Below are 19,091 nucleotides of genomic sequence, written 5' to 3'. Positions count from 1 at the left end.
CAAAAGTCAAAGCAGGTCCCATGGTTCCAGAGTCCTTTTTGAAGAAGCAGAAGAGGAGTGATGAATGAGAACTAGCAAAGAAGCAAGAACTCGAAGCTGCCAAGAAAAACAACACTGAGAACATAAAACTTATTTTCAACAGAGCTAAGCAGTATGCACAGGAATACAACGAAAAGGTCAATAGTTCAGGCTTTTCTCAATTCATGTGAATAATTTCCAATATGCATTTTCACCTAAATGATGGAATATTTTTTGATTGTGTAGGAAAGGGAATTAATCAATTTGAAGCGTGACGCGAAGTTGAAAGGAGGATTTTACGTTAACCCAAAAGCTAAGCTTCTCTTTATCGTTCGAATCAGGGGGTATGGATATTTTGTTATTTGTTGAACATATTTAATTTTCTGACGTTTATTTGGTGTTTAATTCTTGAACTGTTTGTTGTTTTGCAGTATCAATGCTATGGACCCAAAATCAAAAAAGATATTGCAACTTTTGCGTCTAAGACAGGTGATTGATTCCTGCTCGTCTGCCTATATATAGGATCATGCTTTTTTAATTTTTTAAGATTATGTTTGTTTCTACCCACGAGTAGGATAGTTATAAACACCATAACCACTAGTTCAAGGTTCATTTTAATGTGAAAACATCTCTGGTGGTATATTGATAGACACATTTTTGTGTCTAATTTGTCCTCAATGTATGTATTGTTGGAACTCTATTTTTGTACTAATATTGTGTTTTTATGTATTTTTAGGAAATAAACATTTTTGGAAAATTCGGCTCGAAAAGTTGATTTTGTCACCCGGAGGACAAGTGTTATTCGGACTCTCGCTTTTGGATAAGGGGTAACCTAATTACTAAGGGGCACCCCCAGGTCACCCCAAGGCAGACGCTATTCGCACCCCAGTTCTGGTTAGGGGGGAGGACATCTTCTTCCCAAATTTAAAAACCAAAATTGGCGGGAAAAATTGTTATCAACTGGCAGATTTAGGGTTGGCAGTTTGGACGGGATTAAAGGAGACTCAACGACCCAAATTGATTGGGTTTGTTCCTAGGGCCTATACAGAGCTGGTATGGGTGTTCAAATCGAGTTAGATTGGGTTGGATAATCGTGGGATGCGAAAACAGGGAAGTTAAGTTATTCTCGGCATTTTCTTGTTTATATGGAAGTTACGTGACCAAATGGGTAAGAAGTTATCCTGTTTGATTTGAATACATCCTATGAAGATTTGGAGAGGTTAAAACAAGCCAGCAGACGCGTGCATGGAAAGAAAATTTCTTGGGAATATTTTCATTCACTGTCGAGTAATGGGAAGATTTTTTGGATTAATGAGAAGTTATTCTTGGTCCAAAGGTGTATAAATATAACTCTTAGGTTAGAATAGAGAATGTCGAGAGTTGGGAGGAGAAGATAGGAAGCTGCAGAGGAAGAATCACGAATTCTCTCTGCTGCTGCTGTTGTTCGTGATGAAGATGAAAAACATGAAGAACGGACTCGCAAGGGCAGTGGTTTATCAACAGTGAGAAAGACTCACAGGCGTGGATCGTAGGTGTGGGTCTTAGAACCACAACGACAATAGCACTTCTCTTTTATCGTTCATTTGTGACGCTTACTGTGGGTCGCAGATTACAGTTTTACACCATTTTCTCCTTTTCTCTTCATTGTAACACCATTTGAGCAATAAATAAATATTTTGAGCGTGTTTTTATCATGATGAGCTAAACCCAACACTGGGACGACGGAGGAGACCGAGCTTCATACATGGGTAATGTAATTAATTCTTTTTAAGACTTTTGCATTAAAAATTAATTGAAATATGATTTGATTACATTGGGTGTTATTTGATTAGATGGGTCATGCTTAGCTTAGGTGAGTTGATGTTCCATGCTTAACATTTACAAGCAATTTTTTGAGAATCTACTTTGGCAAAATAAGAGTCCATATAACTTATGTTTTGAGCGATTATTGTCGAGAATAATTCATTGAGCCCTATTTTATGAAGATTGGCCGAATCATTAGTCCCAGTACTCTTGCCTATATTATTAATATTTTTTGTATATATTTTTATTTTTAAATCTTTACAAGTCCGAGCAACGAACTTTTACTACCACTTTCAAAACTATACCAAAATGGCGCCGCCGACGCGGACTTGTATATAGATTTTTTTTTTTTTTTTTTTAGGTTTTTTTTTTTTTTATTTGTTTCCTTTTTACTTTGTCTTTTTTTTTTGATTTACAGGTTCGAAGTGGAGCACTAAGGACTTGGAGAGGAAAAATTTAAAGCGAAAAGCAAAAGAGAAGAAAAAAAGGACAATTTTAGGATTTAATTTTTAACTTTTAATTTTTTTAGAGTGTGTGAGGAAAACTGTAATTTGTTTTTTTATTTATTTTGGACTTTGGACTTTAAACAATTGGACTTTATTTTTTTAACCCTACGGAAAAGTATTATTATTAAAAAAAAATTATATAAACTGTGTGCAGGGAAGGACGACGATTACTATATCGTCTCGGCCCCTCGGGTTCGTACATGACATAGGAGTCGTGGCCCGAGTCGACTTCAACGATTCATCCCCCGTCTGGTACGGGAGGTAAGTCCAATCGAAACACTCGTGAATCCCCTGCAAGCGAGTTACTGTATTCCTTAAGGTGATTCATTGATTGAGGACGAATTTGGACTGTTTTTAAATTCCTAGTAAAGGGCAAGGCCTGTCCAATACAAGATAAGGGTTCGGATTTCATCACCGCTCCCTTCTTGCCCGCCTTAGGAAAACGAAACCTAACGCGAACCCAAGCTTAAAATTTGGAATAGAACGAGACCGATAGGGTAACGAGCTTAGTAGGAAACTCGTTCGAAAAATATTGGTTGCTCTTTAAGCACACTCCAAAGTTCATGATGGTTTCTGTGAGTTGAATGCGTGACTGCGCTGCCTTGTGATAGCGGTGAGGCCTTGGGTATCAAAGCTCCACTGAGCTTCCCTCGCCTCAATTCAACTTACTTTGACTCAGATTGATTCCAGAGGGGTTTGCTCAAATTGCAACGAATTCCCTTTCGAAAGATAGAAGCTGGTCTAGAAACAATCTAAGTGGAGCCATCATGCTTTTTGTTTGCTAGAAATCTTTAGGTTTGTTTTGGTGGAGTCGAGTCGGCCTTGTTTGTGGTTGTGTAGAATTCCCTTGCAATTAAGAATGTCGAACTGGTATGATAGAAGCCAATACAATGAGTATCGACCTGAATTTGAATATGGACATCATCAGTTTTATGACCATGGTGGGAATAGTAGTTGGGAACGCCAACCTTTTCAAGGTTATGGTTCATACCATGGTGAGCCCAATTACTATCCACACGCGAATTGGTCTTACGAGCAAGAAAATCAGGAACACTGTAGTACTGGTTACTCGTTTTTGGAAACTAGTCCTGATTATGATATTTCTGAACCTGTTCCATCTCTAGAAGAGACCCAACAACGGATTGAAAGGACGTATAAACGTTTAGTTGCAATGAATAGTTCAAAAGAAGAGTGTACACGATATTCTGAGATGATAAACGAGAGTGGTGAACGTATAAGTGTTATGCTCAGTGAAATTCAGGCACGTCTAGAGGCAGAAAATGAACAGTTGGCTAATGCTGCTCGAAATAATCTAAATTTCCAAAATAGGGTTTCTAATTCTACCCTTGATATCAATAGTGAATATTTGCCTAATTTAGAGGACGAGGCTAGAATAAAAGACACTACTTATTTAGATAAGGTTCAATCATCTTTGTACTATTATGATGAGGATAGTAGTAATGAAGAATCTGAAATATGTAGGCATAGTGATCAGGAATCTATTAATCCAATTGATCTTTATAATGATTATATTATTTCTAGTTCAAATCCAAATAATTTTTATGATTATTCACCTATTCAAAAGGACGAGGATTTGATTAGGGATACCACCGTTTTAGACGATGTAGTTTTTCCTTTTGATTACGAAGCCGATAGTGGTTTAGAGGAACGGGTTTATTCCGAAAATGCTGTTTTAGAGTCTAGCGACTTAGAAACAATAGTATTAGATGAAGAAGATATACCCGTAGAGATGAGTAAAGATGCACTACCTGATAATAAATTAGAAAAATCAATTGACCATTTTCAAGAATCTAATGATCCAGAAATTAGGGAGATTGTAACTAGTCTATCTAGAGACACTAAAAACTCTAAGTTTGGGGGTGATTATCACCTTCATAGTGCCTTACCTTTAACTCTCAGAAAGTCCCTTCACTTAGGACTTGATATCTCTGCCTCGACAATTTTACAAGATTACCTTCATACTCGTTTTCCCGAACCTAGTGATGTCCAGGAAGAAGTTCAGTCGTTAGAAACCCATCCTCTGGTTGATTTGGTTTGCCCAGGCTATGATCCCCAGATTGACTTTGTTTTCCCACCAAATAGTTTTCTTCCAACTGTGGGAACGTTTATATTCCAAATGTGTCGAATATTAAGTTGTGAGACTAAACCTAAATGCCTTAGGAAATTAGAATCGACACATTTGCTTAAGAATGACCACTATTCTCACTGTGGTCAATTATGTAAGTCATATCTGATTGACTTAGAGGATCCGCAATTATTTGGGTTATTACTTTGTGATTCCAAGTTCTTATTTGTGTTTTTCCAGACTCTAGGACCTAATAATTTGGATCCAACCTATGAAGAAACGCAACCAATGAAAATATTCTATTTAGACCCTTTCATAGAACCTGAACCGCAATTAGCGATAGTTTTCAGGAAACTAGGTAAGGGCATGCTTTTCTTGTCCATTTTCTTGGTTCACTGCAGTTTCCTATGGTCAGCTCTTTTTGGTTTTGAAGACCCACAGTTATTTCGACTGTTACTTTATGGTTCGAGTTGACCAATCCTTTTCTAAGTCTGGCTGAAGACTTTAAACTTAGCACTTCTTGGGAGGTATCCCATGCTCATGCAACACGGTAGTATCTTTCCTTAACTCTTTCGCTTCAAATGGTAACAGTTTCTCCTTGTTCATGCTTTTAGTTTCATCTTTAGAACATTGAGGACAATGTTAGATTTAAGTTTGGGGGTATGGGAGAAACTTTTTAGTTGCAATAAATAAACTCCAGAGCCTAGAAATTTATGCGTATTGAGGTAGGCACAAACTAATCTAAGTGGATGGAAGCATGTTGGTTGTAGGAGTTGAGGAACCAATCTGATTAGATAGAAATATCTAGAAGAGTCTATTCATAAAATCACATAGCTCAGGTGTTAGAAATAACATGATAGTTTCACCATATTTCGTTGAGTCCTTTTCACTTCTTTTTTTTTTTTCATTTTAAACTATGTTTCTCTAAGTGATTAGGTGGGGCACACGATTCAAGTTGTTACCACTGCTAGGGTGAATTAGAGTGATTGATTTACTATAAAAAAAAAAAAAAAAGTTAAGACCGGACCAGTTAGACCAATCGGAATAAGCATTAACACTTGGATAGCAATATGCGTGTGTTCTCCCTGTTTCCGTCGCCTAAGCAAGCGTGAAATGCAGGACCCATGGGAACTATCGTGTAATCTGCTGACAAGAAGCATGCGCTTGGATCAAAAAGATCTATTCATGCCGTTAAGTTAAAAAAAAAATGGTTATTGTTCTGTGTAGTCAACTGCTGGTTCCCTTGTATATGCCAGCAGTGTTGATATTAGTCAGACCGGTATCTCAGTCCATTAGGATAGGTTCATTTTAGCAGTGGCCTTCAGACAGATATGTGAAACATTGATCATTTGGTCAACATCAACACCATCTATGTTTTTCTATTTCCATCTCTTAATCTTTCCATGTGATTAGTTTGACTCCGAATATGATGTCCATAGTGCAACTATCTGAGTAGAGCTCTGTCACTTATATATGAATTTTAGTATGCTTGAGTGCAAACTCGTGTAAATCAATTGGAATTTCGCATCAGGGTACTTCCTCTTGTAGTCAATAAGTATGCCAACCAAGGAGATTTTTTAGTGCCTTCCAAGGTTCGTTGTAGATAGCTAGGGTCTGGAGTAATGGTTTTGTGGGCACACCTCTGGTAAACCCTCCCGAGATTAACTCAGTTTTATTTATTTTTTATTAGTTTTGCTCGAGGACTAGCAAATAATAGGTTTGGGGGTATTTGATAGACACATTTTTGTGTCTAATTTGTCCTCAATGTCTGTATTGTTGGAACTCTATTTTTGTACTAATATTGTGTTTTTATGTATTTTTAGGAAATAAACATTTTTGGAAAATTCGGCTCGAAAAGTTGATTTTGTCACCCGGAGGACAAGTGTTATTCGGACTCTCGCTTTTGGATAAGGGGTAACCTAATTACTAAGGGGCACCCCCAGGTCACCCCAAGGCAGACGCTATTCGCACCCCAGTTCTGGTTAGGGGGAGGACATCTTCTTCCCAAATTTAAAAACCAAAATTGGCGGGAAAAATTGTTATCAACTGGCAGATTTAGGGTTGGCAGTTTGGACGGGATTAAAGGAGACTCAACGACCCAAATTGATTGGGTTTGTTCCTAGGGCCTAGACAGAGCTGGTATGGGTGTTCAAATCGAGTTAGATTGGGTTGGATAATCGTGGGATGCGAAAACAGGGAAGTTGAGTTATTCTCGGCATTTTCTTGTTTATATGGAAGTTACGTGACCAAATGGGTAAGAAGTTATCCTGTTTGATTTGAATACATCCTATGAAGATTTGGAGAGGTTAAAACAAGCCAGCAGACGCGTGCATGAAAATAAAATTTCTTGGGAATATTTTCATTCACTGCCGAGTAATGGGAAGATTTTTTGGATTAATGAGAAGTTATTCTTGGTCCAAAGGTGTATAAATATAACTCTTGGGTTATAATAGAGGGTGTCGAGAGTTGGGAGGAGAAGAGAGGAAGCTGCAGAGGAAGAATCACGAATTCTCTCTGCTGCTGCTGTTCGTGATGAAGATGAAAAACATGAAGAACGGACTCGCAAGGGCAGTGGTTTATCAACAGTGAGAAAGACTCACAGGCGTGGGTCGTAGGTGTGGGTCTTAGAACCACAGCGACAATAGCACTTCTCTTTTATCGTTCATTTGTGACGCTTACTGTGGATCGCAGATTACAGTTTTACACCATTTTCTCCTTTTCTCTTCATTGTAAACACCATTTGAGCAATAAATAAATATTTTGAGCGTGTTTTCATCATGATGAGCTAAACCCAACACTGGGACTACGGAGGAGACCGAGCTTCATACATGGGTAATGTAATTAATTCTTTTTAAGACTTTTGCATTAAAAATTAATTGAAATATGATTTGATTAAATTGGGTGTTATTTGATTAGATGGGTCATGCTTAGCTTAGGTGATTTGATGTTCCATGCTTAACATTTACAAGCAATTTTTTGAGAATCTACTTTGGCAAAATAAGAGTCCATATAACTTATGTTTTGAGCGATTATTGTCGAGAATAATTCATTGAGCCCTATTTTATGAAGATTGGTCGAATCATTAGTCCCAGTACTCTTGCCCATATTGTTAATATTTTTTGTATATATTTTTTATTTTTAAATCTTTACAAGTCCGAGCAACGAACTTTTACTACCACTTTCAAAACTATAACATATATGTGGTTAGCTATGTCCTCATGTCCTTTATTTGGACAACACAAATTATTGTACCTACAACCAAATGTACGTGGGTGTTGTAAGATCTTGTAGAAAGCTGTGAGAATTAGGTAGTCTTATTTTGTAAATGTCATTTTATGTTGACAAGTTCTGCAGAGAAGACAGTTGGCCTTAATGTGTATGCATTTCTTCTGAATGCAGATCTTTAATGGAGTATTTCTTAAGGTGAACAAAGCCACATTACAGATGTTGCAAAGAGTCGGGCCTTACATTACCTATGGGTGTGTATCTTCCGATTTGTCTATGTTTGGTTTTATCTATGTCCAGTTTTTGCGGTGGGACTTCAACTTTAATTTGAACTTTTCTGTCTAATCTTTTAGATATCCCAATCTTAAGACTGTCAAGGAATTGATCCACAAAAGGGGCTATAGAAAGCTTAACAAGCGAATAACCGCTTTGACCGACAATTCCATCATCGAACAGGTTTGAAACGATTCACATAATTGGTATCAAGTTTTAACAGTTCTGGAAATGATTCTAAGATGTTGTAAATCAATCACAGGGTTTGGGCAAGTACGGAATCATATGCATTGAAGATCTTATTCATGAGAACATGACAGTTGGTCCCCACTTCAAGCAAGCAAACAACTTCCTGTGGCCCTTTAAGCTGAGTGTACCTTTGGGTGGGCTCAAGAAGAAGAGAAACCATTATGTTGAAGGAGGTGATGCAGGAAACCGTGAAGATTACGTTAACAAACTTATCAGGAGGATGAACTAGAGAGACAATCTAAGTTGCTTTATCAAAACATCTTGAGGTTCCTTATCTGACATCTTTATGGTTCTAGTAAGTTAAGAGTTATGTTAGTTCCCGCCTTGAACTTTATTTTGGTAGCTAAAGGCATGAAATTAGCGATGGTTGGTTCTTTCCAGTTTTCAAGTTTTGGCATACACCCAATACTTATGGTTTACAGAAAATTTCAGTATCTTTCATCTTTTGCTGAATATTCGTTAGTATGCAGTTCCTTTTACATATTAATGAAGGACAAACACACAACTTTGTATGGAAGGTACCAAAGTTGCACGTAGCAGAAGATGCATACTTGGACATATACCTCAAGCTGGCTAGTTAGGAGTGCATTATGTTATGTTACGAAGTGACAGAGAGTAGAAGGAAAAAAGCTAGGTGTGAGTGTGATACCCTAATAGAGCTAATGCTCGCTGAGCAACATTCCCTTCCCAATATAAGTTAGAATAATGCACGGAGCAGCTCCCATACTTCATACAACTCGCTTCCCAAGCTGACCAATAATCTGCTAATGCAAACCTAGTTATGGTCAAATGTTAGTAAAACAAATCGCCATTTATAATTCTTATTCATGAGAGATTTCAACCATTTGCCCGGAGACACCACACCCCCACGGTGACAACCTCACCACACCCCCACGGTGACAACCTCTTCAATATGAAGTTCTTGAACATAGTAGCTGAGACTGAGATGAAATTAGTTGAAAACAAATACATTTACGTGCAGACTCCGATTCGAGGCCTGGCTAATATAAAATCCAGATAACCACTCGAATAGACAGATCAATCAAACCACGCCTACAACAGACTAATCCTTTTCAGCACATATATACATCTATCCAAATCAATAAAACCGACTTGGCCTACACTTAATTAGTTCTTCGAAATAATTTTCCCGGCGCGATCAATTTAATCGCATGGGCCACGCTGCATGTTTTTTTACCGACATATTATACGTAAGACAACAAATGGGCCACTCATACCTCGAGTATCTTCGCCATATGTAACACGTGTCATCGTGGTTGGACCCTAATGCTTCCATGTGGTCATTGAATAACACGTGTTCTTTTCAGACTCACGGTAAGATTCTACCACCACGGCACCACCTGCATAAATATGACCTGACCTTCAAAATAAAAAGCGAACATATTTTTACTTTGTTGGTCGGTTAGCAAGCAAACCGAGGAAGTCGCAGTCATGGAAGCTCACAAGAAGAGAAAAGAGCAATTAGGACATCAAATTGAAGATGAAAACGGTACAACATCATCGATATCAGATCCAACGACTAAGATGTTAATCCAAGAATCAATCATATCAACAACAAGAAGAAACAACGACGAAGATAATATAGCTGGTGACGGTGATGGTGGAAATAAGGGGGTTTCACAAAAACCTGACGATGTTCTTGTGTTTAAGAGATCCGTTAACAAAATCGATTCTTCTCTTGAGTGATCTAATGGTCTAGATACATCTTGTTGAAGATGTATGTGTAAGTTAGATTAGTTGATGTGCTAATACTAGGTTAGTAAGTGATTATTAGTACTTCTAATAAACTTGATCTTTTTGTCTGTTTGATTCCAACTGATTAATAAACTTTATTAGTGCACGTCGAGCTAGGAGTGGTAGTCTTAATGGTCTTTCGTCTCATATTCCTCCCCTTTTAAACTTGTTGTTGAGGAATGAGAACTCGGATGTTTGTAAATCTTTTGTTATGGGGTGTGTTTTTAAGCAAAAGAAAAAAAAAACTTGCGAAGATATGTTTTTCCTTTTTGATGCTTTGTTTAGTACAAGATAGTCCTGATGACGTGTACTCGTAACCGGATGATTCATATCAGCCGTTCATTTGGTGAGTAAAGTGCATTCGGGGGTCCGACATACCTTTTTCTGTACCAAGCAATGCTGGTGCTGAATGATGATGTGTTGCTTTCAGTATTTTTGTTGGTCCATGTATTGTTGATTGTTTTGATGGATATGGTGCATCATCATGTGCTCTTTCGACAACAACCTACACTAAATTTAGGGACAGCCGGTAGTCATGATTCATGAGTTGTACTGATGGTTATGGTATAATCGAGCGTCAGTGGACAGTGGTGATACCCGCGGCCATATGGCCTGAACCCACAAGTCAATGTTCCACCGCACCCTAACTCAGTTAATGCATACCGAAAGGGTGGAAGTATATATATATATATGCTCCGCTAAGCGGAGAACTGGGATTACTTGCAGGAAGGAGCCGGATTGTTTGACAAGGGGTTAAGCTAAAAGAAATGACGAAGTTAACGAAAGATTAAACTGGAATTCATTCTTTTAGTTTTGAATTCGCAAAATTATCATCGACCAAAATTTAGCACTCTTTACTTCTCAGGGATTCTTTCAAGGTTTTTCTACCGAAGAGGCAAAGAGTGTGTAGGCCTGTAGGGGATATTACACGGGATCTTTGACTGTCCAAAAGCCCTATCGCGATAGGGCTATACGCCTTCTATATCGCTTTAGGGCATGCTCTAGGCCTTCGATACGTGGACCTTCTCTAGGCTTTTTTGGTAGAACTGTTTTTTCCGGCACCACTCATTTTTGGTGGGTAGTGGGGACCATCATGTGATAAGAATGTCTACCCTGTATTTATAAGGGGTGTTTAAAGTACCCTTGAACTAATTAAAATTAAAACTAATCTAATAATTATATATATAAGCCTAATTAAATCATTAACAAAAATAAAATTATAACAGTCACATTACTTTTAATTTTTCATAAATCCGTTACTATTATTAGAGGGTTCCTTTTCTTCTTTTCTTTCTGTTTCATCGTCTCGATTCAAAGAAATTTTCACAAACCCATTACTTGTGATTCGTTTTTGGTTGAAAAAATGAGTAGTAATCGTCAAAATAAATTAAAAATGGAAGTTGCAGAGAGAAGTTCGACTAGAAATTATGTGAAATAGTTTGTCGAACTAGCCAAACTCAACTTTAGTGGAGTTTTTTCTCTCAGAGAAAAGTTCGGTTACGTCGCAATTTTTATTTCCTAGCGAACTTTTAATTCGGTTACGTCGCAATTTTTTTCCTCCTAACCGAACTTTTCTCTGAAAACCTATATATTGATCTCGGTTAGGTCGTAATTTTTTTCCCAGGCGAACTTTTAGTTTTTCTACGTCGCAACTTTTTTCATTTTTTCTCCTAACCGAACTTTTCTCTGAAAGAAAAAACTACATTAAAGTTGATTTCGGCTACCTGTGTTTTTAGAAACGTTAGCCGAACTACACTTGCAGATGAGTTCGGATACATGTTCTTCAGATGTCATAGCGAACTTTTTTCCATGGTCGAAATCAGTTTATAAAATTTTCATTTTTTCGAAAGTTTTGGTCAATTCAAGCAACATTAACTAAATTTGAAGTATACCTAAGTACCCGAAACCCTCATTTCAAAATCAACCATCTTAAAAAAAAAAAGATCCCAAAACCTTCTTCTTCTCAAAAATTATTCCTCTAAAAACACCCGACTAATTAATCTAACCTCACTAATCACTAATCACTAATTAATTTAACTAATCCTTACACTAACTAATCATTACCCTAACTAATTTAACTAATATGGATAAGTTTGGTATCAACATAAATACTTGGATAAGGGATGACTTAGGATTACTTCTAATATCCATCCAAAATAAGGCGGTGCCCAAAAAAACCGTTCTTTTGATATCGCGTTAGGGCATGCTCTAGGCCTTCAATACGTGGACCCTTCTCTAGGTTTATATTTGTAATAAGATATATGTGTGTACTTTAGGAAACATTACGGTTTAAAACATCAATATCCCTTAAGATTTCTACATAATTATATGGGATGTATCCAAAAAAAATCAAAAGATGTTCTAAAAGTTCTAGTCTTATTAGCTAGTTTATGAGATGTATTATTAGCAGTCCTCTTTGCGTAGTTAACAGAACTACCATTTACACTATCTAGAAGGTGCTTTATTCCTATGAAAATTCCCTGGTTCTCCCACTGAATATAAAGAGTTGCACTATTTTGAGATCTAACTACATTTGTGCAATCAGTTGCGAACATAACATTCGATATATTTAGAGGTTTGGTCAAAAAAATAGCTTCTTCAACCGCCAAGCATTCAGACTGTTCCGCATTTAATCCTTCATTGCAGTACCTTCCTATGATTCCCCTGCAAGTACCTGTAAAATCTCTAATAATTAGACCAATATACCATAATTTTCCTGTCATTATCATAAGAAGCATCGATATTAATCTTGAGATGAGTAGAAGGGGGAGGTTTCCAAATTTGGCTACTGCCGAAGGAAGTACTGTGATAACTTTTCTGTCAGTTAGTATTAAAACATCTAAGACATTGATTAATAAGGCATTTAATGTTGTTAACTGTCTTCAACAAATTTGCGTTTCTGTTGCGAAAACCTTGTTGCACCTATTTTTCCAAATCTCCCAGCTAGTAATCATAACTGTGACCAACCATAAATCCCAAGAGTCTTGATTCATGGTTGTTGAATCCAAAAACCAGCTGGTAATCCAAGAAACTAGGGATGTATGTGTAGACTGGATGTTGCTGGCATTTATGTTCATCGAAAACCAAATTGATTTAGCCATGTGACGGTCTACTATAAGATGTTCTAGAGTTTTTGGAGCTTGGTTACATAATGGGCATAGAGTATCAATACCATCTTTATAGAAACTCAGCTTCACCGTAATTGGAACAATGTTTTTGAGACATTTCTATATGAAAAGCTGGACTCTAAGAGGGTTATTAGACTTCCAAAGTGGTTTCCATACTTCTTTAGGGACAAATTGTGTTTGCAACTGTCTCTGCTCGGATATTAAGGCATTATAAGTGGATTTAACAGAGAAAGTACCCTTGTTGTTTGGTTTGGTTCCCACCACACCATTTTTGCGGATTAGCAACAAAACTTCGCAAGGGCTCCTTGCGGTTACAAAATTTGCAACTGCATCAAGCCGTTGCGAAAGTTTTGGCCTTGTTGCCAACCGTGTGCAAGGTAACACCTGAATTGCAGGCGTGCGAACCAACTGTGTGCTACGTAACACCTTATAACCCTAGTTTCTATCATTTTATCCCATTCTCTCTTTCCTTTCACAGATAAACTCCATGTTCCTCCTACTCCTGTTCCTCTTCCTCATACCCGTACTCATACTCCTGCGATTTCTTACTCTGTTCTTCTTCTTCATTATCATCATCGTTGGTCAACTGTTCGATCTATAATCGTCCTTTCTCTATTTCTACATCTACCAACAGAGGTAACTAGCAGATTTAGTTTAGTTTTGATTTTTTTCATCAGATTTATCTAACTTGTTTTTGTTTTTGTTTTCGAAATTTATGGTCAATAATTAGAAATGGGTGAAACTTCTTTTTGCATAGATCGTATGAGGTTGTTTAATTTGATTCATGATTTTAAATGTAATTATGACTACGAATCTAGGGATTTGATAGATTTTTTTCTCACTGGTTTCTAGGGTTTGTGGGTTTCTAGTTTTTTTTTTTGTTTCACTGAGATTGAATGGGTATTTTGTTTGACATGAAGCTGATTTTGGGTGATTTCAAGATGAAATAGATGAAGAAGAGATGGTTATGCTGAGTAACAGATGTCAGGGAAACGAGTAGTGGAGATGGGTTTAATGGTAAGCCGCCGTAGTTCATGTTGGAAGTGATACGGAGATAGAGAAGGTAATGGTTGTTGTTTTTGAGTTCGAGAGAAGTTGTGCAACTGTTACTATTGGGAGTTGATTGAGCCGAGAGTTGGGCTTATTTAAATGGTTAACCGGAGTTACTACAAGAGCGAGACTTTAGTTTCTATTCCACTTCGTTAGCAGATCACTTGGTTATCTACCAGTGATAATGAATGAATGTGTATGCTTATGTTTAATTTGCAGGGAAATGGAAAGCTAAAGAAGAGTACTGATTGATGCACAGCAACACCACCAGGTTGTGCATGCAAAATGTTCGATGTAATGCATGATACACTAGTCTCGAGTATGATGGGTTTATTTAATTTTCTAAAAAATATTATGCAGGCCCCAGGTATCATCAGCTTTGCTCCGTAAACATAATGGTGCATTGGACCCCTTATGTAGTTTTGACTGATGATTTTTATTGGTAATGCAGGCTGGAGGGATGTATGTGATATGTATGTTGCTACTGCTGCTAATGGATACTTGGAGTAACAAGCTTTTTGTATCTAATTTGGATCATGGTGTTTCAAATGAGAGTGTCAAAGTAATTTTATTGATTTTCGGAGTAATGTTTTTATGATGGTTTTCATTTTATGAATGCTTATTATTTGGGTCACATGGATGCAGTAACTTGTGCTAAATGGAGAGGAGAGGAGTTATATATTCAAGGTACACTTTTTTCTTTGATTTTATTATTCCAAGGACGGACAAGTACAAATATTCAACAGCTTCTCTTCATAGCAGTGTAAACTTTGTTGCTCTAAACATTAATGCCAAAAGTAATTATCTATTGAACAAGTTCTAAAGGGTTTAGATTTTAGTTTATGTTTTTTTATTCAATTTTTTTTTAAAAGATTTCACAAGAAACAGATTTAGAAATGGCAGGACGAGATTAAGCAGTTGATGTCACTGGATACGATGAATGAAGAAGCAAATACGCGTCTTCAAATGACTCTCTCGCTGTTCCGGGATGTTCAGATTTGATCCTCCTTGATAAGGTAACAGTAGCAACATTTACTGATTGTAATCAATTACGAAATCTAGAGTTTGATTATCAATATAACAACTGAAATTATATGGTGTGTCAGAGTTATATTGTGAGAAAGAAAGAGAGAAATATGTTACAAGGTGGGGAAAGTTAAGTTGTCCGAATTGACATAGAAACATTATAGAATGACCAAGTCATCTGTTTCTGTAATCATTTTTTCTTAATATTCTTGCATCGTTGTTTGTCGGTTTGGGAACTCATAACACCATGAAGTGTTATTCGAAGAAGTCTCAATCACATTAGCTAGCAGGTTGTGTTAAATTTAGACAGCCGCATTTGATGTTTCAGCTATCTTCTTTAATCCCTGGACCTTGCTCTCCGCTTGGGGTTAGACTTCAGGGAAGAAAATGCCACGAATAGATTACTTCAATAGTTCAATTTGGTATCTGTAATAGGGTGTATCTATGAGCATCACTCGGCTCCTGACGATTAGGGACTTCATTTGTTGCTTATAGGATGTTGATCCGGGGTAACAGCTTACTTGAGCACTTGTGTTTCTTTTGCTGTGCTCATAGGACATGAGCATTTAGTAGGTTCGGTACAAGAATTGGTTAGAGGGTCGTCATTATCCGTCATGTACTCTCTTTTGTTATCCATTAGCTATTGCAATTGCTCACTGAAATGGCATGCTTATGTATCTATAGGTTTTTGGATGTTTACGGGGTAAACAAGATTGTTGTTCTGAATCCTGAATAAGAGAAACTCCTTGATGATTTAGAACTTTGGAATTTCATTTATAGATTTTAGCTTTGTTTTAATTATTTTCCTTTTTCTTACAGAATTCACATGGCAGGGTGGTATTATTAAGGAACTGAGATCACTCCTCTATACTTCATAATGGTCAGATGTCATCCTTGATAAGGTGGTAGTAGCATTAGACTAGTATTTGCAACAAACAAACAATAACAAATCCAAAATTAGCTGCAAGTTGCTCATTAATTCTTAAAATTGTTTCTTAAGGATCTATAAATAATCTGTTACTCAGTATTAACTATCAAGTAGTATCTGAATCACATGATCATGTATCCAATGTTGTGCAGTTAGTCGTCGTTAATAATAATACTGCTTCCAGTTTAGTTAATGTATGCAGAGTTGCAGTGGGCATCTCATGTTATTGTGGTTGTTAAATGTTGTTAGAGTTATACTGAGAGAGAAAGAAAAAGAGAAATAGGTTACAAGGTGGGGAAAGTTAAGTTAAACAAATTGACATGGAAACATTATATATATTTGATGACTAAGAAACTTGTTTCTGTAGTGAATTCGTTAACACTCCGCGAATGACCTTCAGTTTATATATCCCCAGAGCCTATTTAGGTTAGTCCTTCGTCCCATGGACCGATTTATATGGTAAGGAAGATTAGGTTGCTTTCACCGATTCTACTGGTGAGATTAATCTATTTCATTTTGCACTTCTTTGATTCACTAAGTTTCTTGCAAACAATCATTGTTGAAAGCTTAAACTGAATCTCTGACCAGTGGAGTTATGTATTTCCAGTGCTTGTGGTGTAGCGAACCAACTTATTAGCCTATGAGCGAAAAATGCAAATGAGCAAGATGGGAAGTGGCAAAGTGCCCAGGCGACACCATCAATGAATCAACAATGATGCATCACCATTGTTATGCTCTGTAAGCCATGTGAATTGGTTTCATGGAGCAGCTAGACGAGGTGGCTACTGCTTGTACCTGCTATAGCGATTACTAAAGGTGAATACCTAGTCCTTAACCAGTAGTAAATCTGAACTGATCTGTTACTTGTGTTATGTGTATAACTTCTGATGATGCTAAACTGATCTAGACAGACTACATTTGGAATCCATCATCCTAAATCTTAACTTGTGTATATTTTTTTCTTTGATACTTCATCTTTATTAGTATATCAATTGCTTGTCATTAATGTGAATTTGAGAGACATATCTTAATTTGTGTATATTGTTTTTTCTGCAGGAAGTCATTGGTGTTGAAGTGTTTTTGGCTTTTTGCTCAAAATTGTAGCTGCAATTAGGTATATAGTTTTCATTTACACTGTGCTTACTATCTTCGTTCATTTTTGGTTCTGATCTTTGCATATTGTGCACAGATTCTTGGGAATGATCATCCTTCTACTCACATCTGTTTTGTCATGAAGACCACCAATGCTGGGTGAATTCCATCAAAACTGCATGTGATTGAGCTTGGTACCCAATCAGGTCTGCTAAAGAACAACCCTAAAGATTAAGGTCCTTGTCCTCCTATTTTTTACAATTAGTCATATATGAACTTAAAGACATTTTTTTGGTTGTACTTATCATTCTTTAGAAACTTAAGACATGTTTACAGATTTTTTTTATTAGTAATCTGAATTTTTTTTATTAGTAATAGAGGACTTCTTTGTTCAGTGCGCAGTCAATGTGTCTCTCAGTAGTATTTGGCCTGGATTTAGCCTGAAAATGTTGCAGGGAACTTTTAATTAGGTCAACGACAAGTTGACTTGACTTTTTTTTCCTGTTGCAAAACTTTAGCAACGGCTAAAAACTGTTCTACATTTAGAACCAGAACAATAAAATCGGGTCCGGCTAAGTTTAGACGTTCTAAGTTTTTTTGGTTCTAAATTTCAAGCTGTTGCGACAAAAATATAGCAACAGCTGCCAACAGTTGCTAAACCTATTCGCAACAGACAAAAGCGTTGCAAATCCGGGAAAACACCTGGGTGAACCGGAAACAGTTGCCAAAAACATTCGCAACGACTTGCGAGCTGTTGCAAAAAAAATGCAACACCACGATTCGCAACGGTTGGATGTTTATGCAAGTCTCTTTTGCAATTGCAGACAGCCGTTGCTGATCCGGAAAAATGGTGTAGTGCCACATAATAGTATCTTGCCCATGTTGAACTAAATGCATTTGCAAAATGAGTTTAGATGTATGATCTTGGAACATGGTTGTGACTAAAGGAACATTCCATCTCCTTGGATTCTGAAGCATAAGATCACAAACATAAACTATTCATGCAAGTTCTGCATAGTTGTTATTTAGAATTGGAGGATTGTCTAGACCCTTAACCCATTTGTCATACCAGACTAAGGTTTTTTGGGCCACACCTAACGACCCATCTGTGAAACTTTCTGACATTTTATATTCCTTGTTCTATTCCTTTCCATATCCAAAAGGATTTAGAATTATCAGTTTGAAGATGAATGAAATCGCAGTAGGGAGAATACTTTGGTTTAAGAATTTTGACCCATATATGATCTTCTTCTGTACAGAGCCTCTATGCCAGTTTAGTTATTAGAGCCACGTTCAAGTGCTGTAAGTTTCTAAATTCCAGACCGATCTCAACTTTAGAATGACATAGTGAATTCCAAGCAATAAAGTTTATGCCTTTATTATTTTTATGCCCCCACTAAAATCTCCTCTGAATTGTATCTAGCTGTTTCAATGTTTGCATGGGTAACTTGAAATTACTCATGTAATGAGCAGGAATAGTGTTTAGAACGGACTTAACCATAGTGGTTCTAGCTGATTGAATAAGGATTTTCGAGTTCCATCCACCGAGTCTGTTTTGAAAAACATCACTGATGGTCTTGAAACAGATTTTCCAAGTAAAATTGGTAAACCAAGATACTTATTAGAAGAGCACAACTGCTTAACTCTCAGTTTTCCAACTATTTATAATTTTTCTGGTGAGACAAATCTCCTGTGATAAAGGCTACTGACTTAGAAAAGTTAACCATATGACCTGATAAATCACCATATTTTTTTTAGAATATCAATGACATAGGAAATACTTTTATGATCAGCTTGAAAGAAGAGCAAACAATCATCTGCAAACCGTAGATGATTGATTGATGGAGCTTCCTTAGTTACTTTAATGCCTCTAATAAGAATATTTTGCTCAGAAATGAAAAGACTTCTAGAGAGATACTCCATTGTTACGATAAATAAAAATGGGGACAATG

The 19,091-nt window shown here is 36.9% G+C and overlaps 3 long non-coding RNA genes across 3 annotated transcripts; all 3 read left to right on the top strand.

The window, feature by feature from the left end:
* Positions 1 to 489: 489 nt before the first annotated feature.
* On the top strand, positions 490 to 8,081 carry LOC113361934. Its single transcript, XR_003365420.1, has 3 exons — positions 490 to 507; positions 7,813 to 7,892; positions 7,992 to 8,081. It is a non-coding gene; the product is annotated as an uncharacterized LOC113361934 (long non-coding RNA).
* A 5,446-nt stretch (positions 8,082 to 13,527) lies between these two features.
* Positions 13,528 to 14,420, top strand: LOC113361933. The gene is made up of 3 exons (XR_003365419.1): positions 13,528 to 13,679; positions 13,964 to 14,106; positions 14,313 to 14,420. It is a non-coding gene; the product is annotated as an uncharacterized LOC113361933 (long non-coding RNA).
* Positions 14,421 to 15,012: 592 nt separating this feature from the next.
* LOC113361932 lies at positions 15,013 to 17,418 on the top strand. Its single transcript, XR_003365418.1, has 5 exons — positions 15,013 to 15,109; positions 15,939 to 16,021; positions 16,655 to 16,863; positions 17,104 to 17,161; positions 17,237 to 17,418. It is a non-coding gene; the product is annotated as an uncharacterized LOC113361932 (long non-coding RNA).
* Positions 17,419 to 19,091: the final 1,673 nt, after the last annotated feature.

This window comes from Papaver somniferum, chromosome 3 (assembly GCF_003573695.1).
Source record: "Papaver somniferum cultivar HN1 chromosome 3, ASM357369v1, whole genome shotgun sequence".
Lineage (NCBI taxonomy): Eukaryota > Viridiplantae > Streptophyta > Magnoliopsida > Ranunculales > Papaveraceae > Papaver > Papaver somniferum.
Note: the sequence above shows the minus strand (reverse complement) of the source record. Positions and strands in the feature narration are given on the sequence as shown.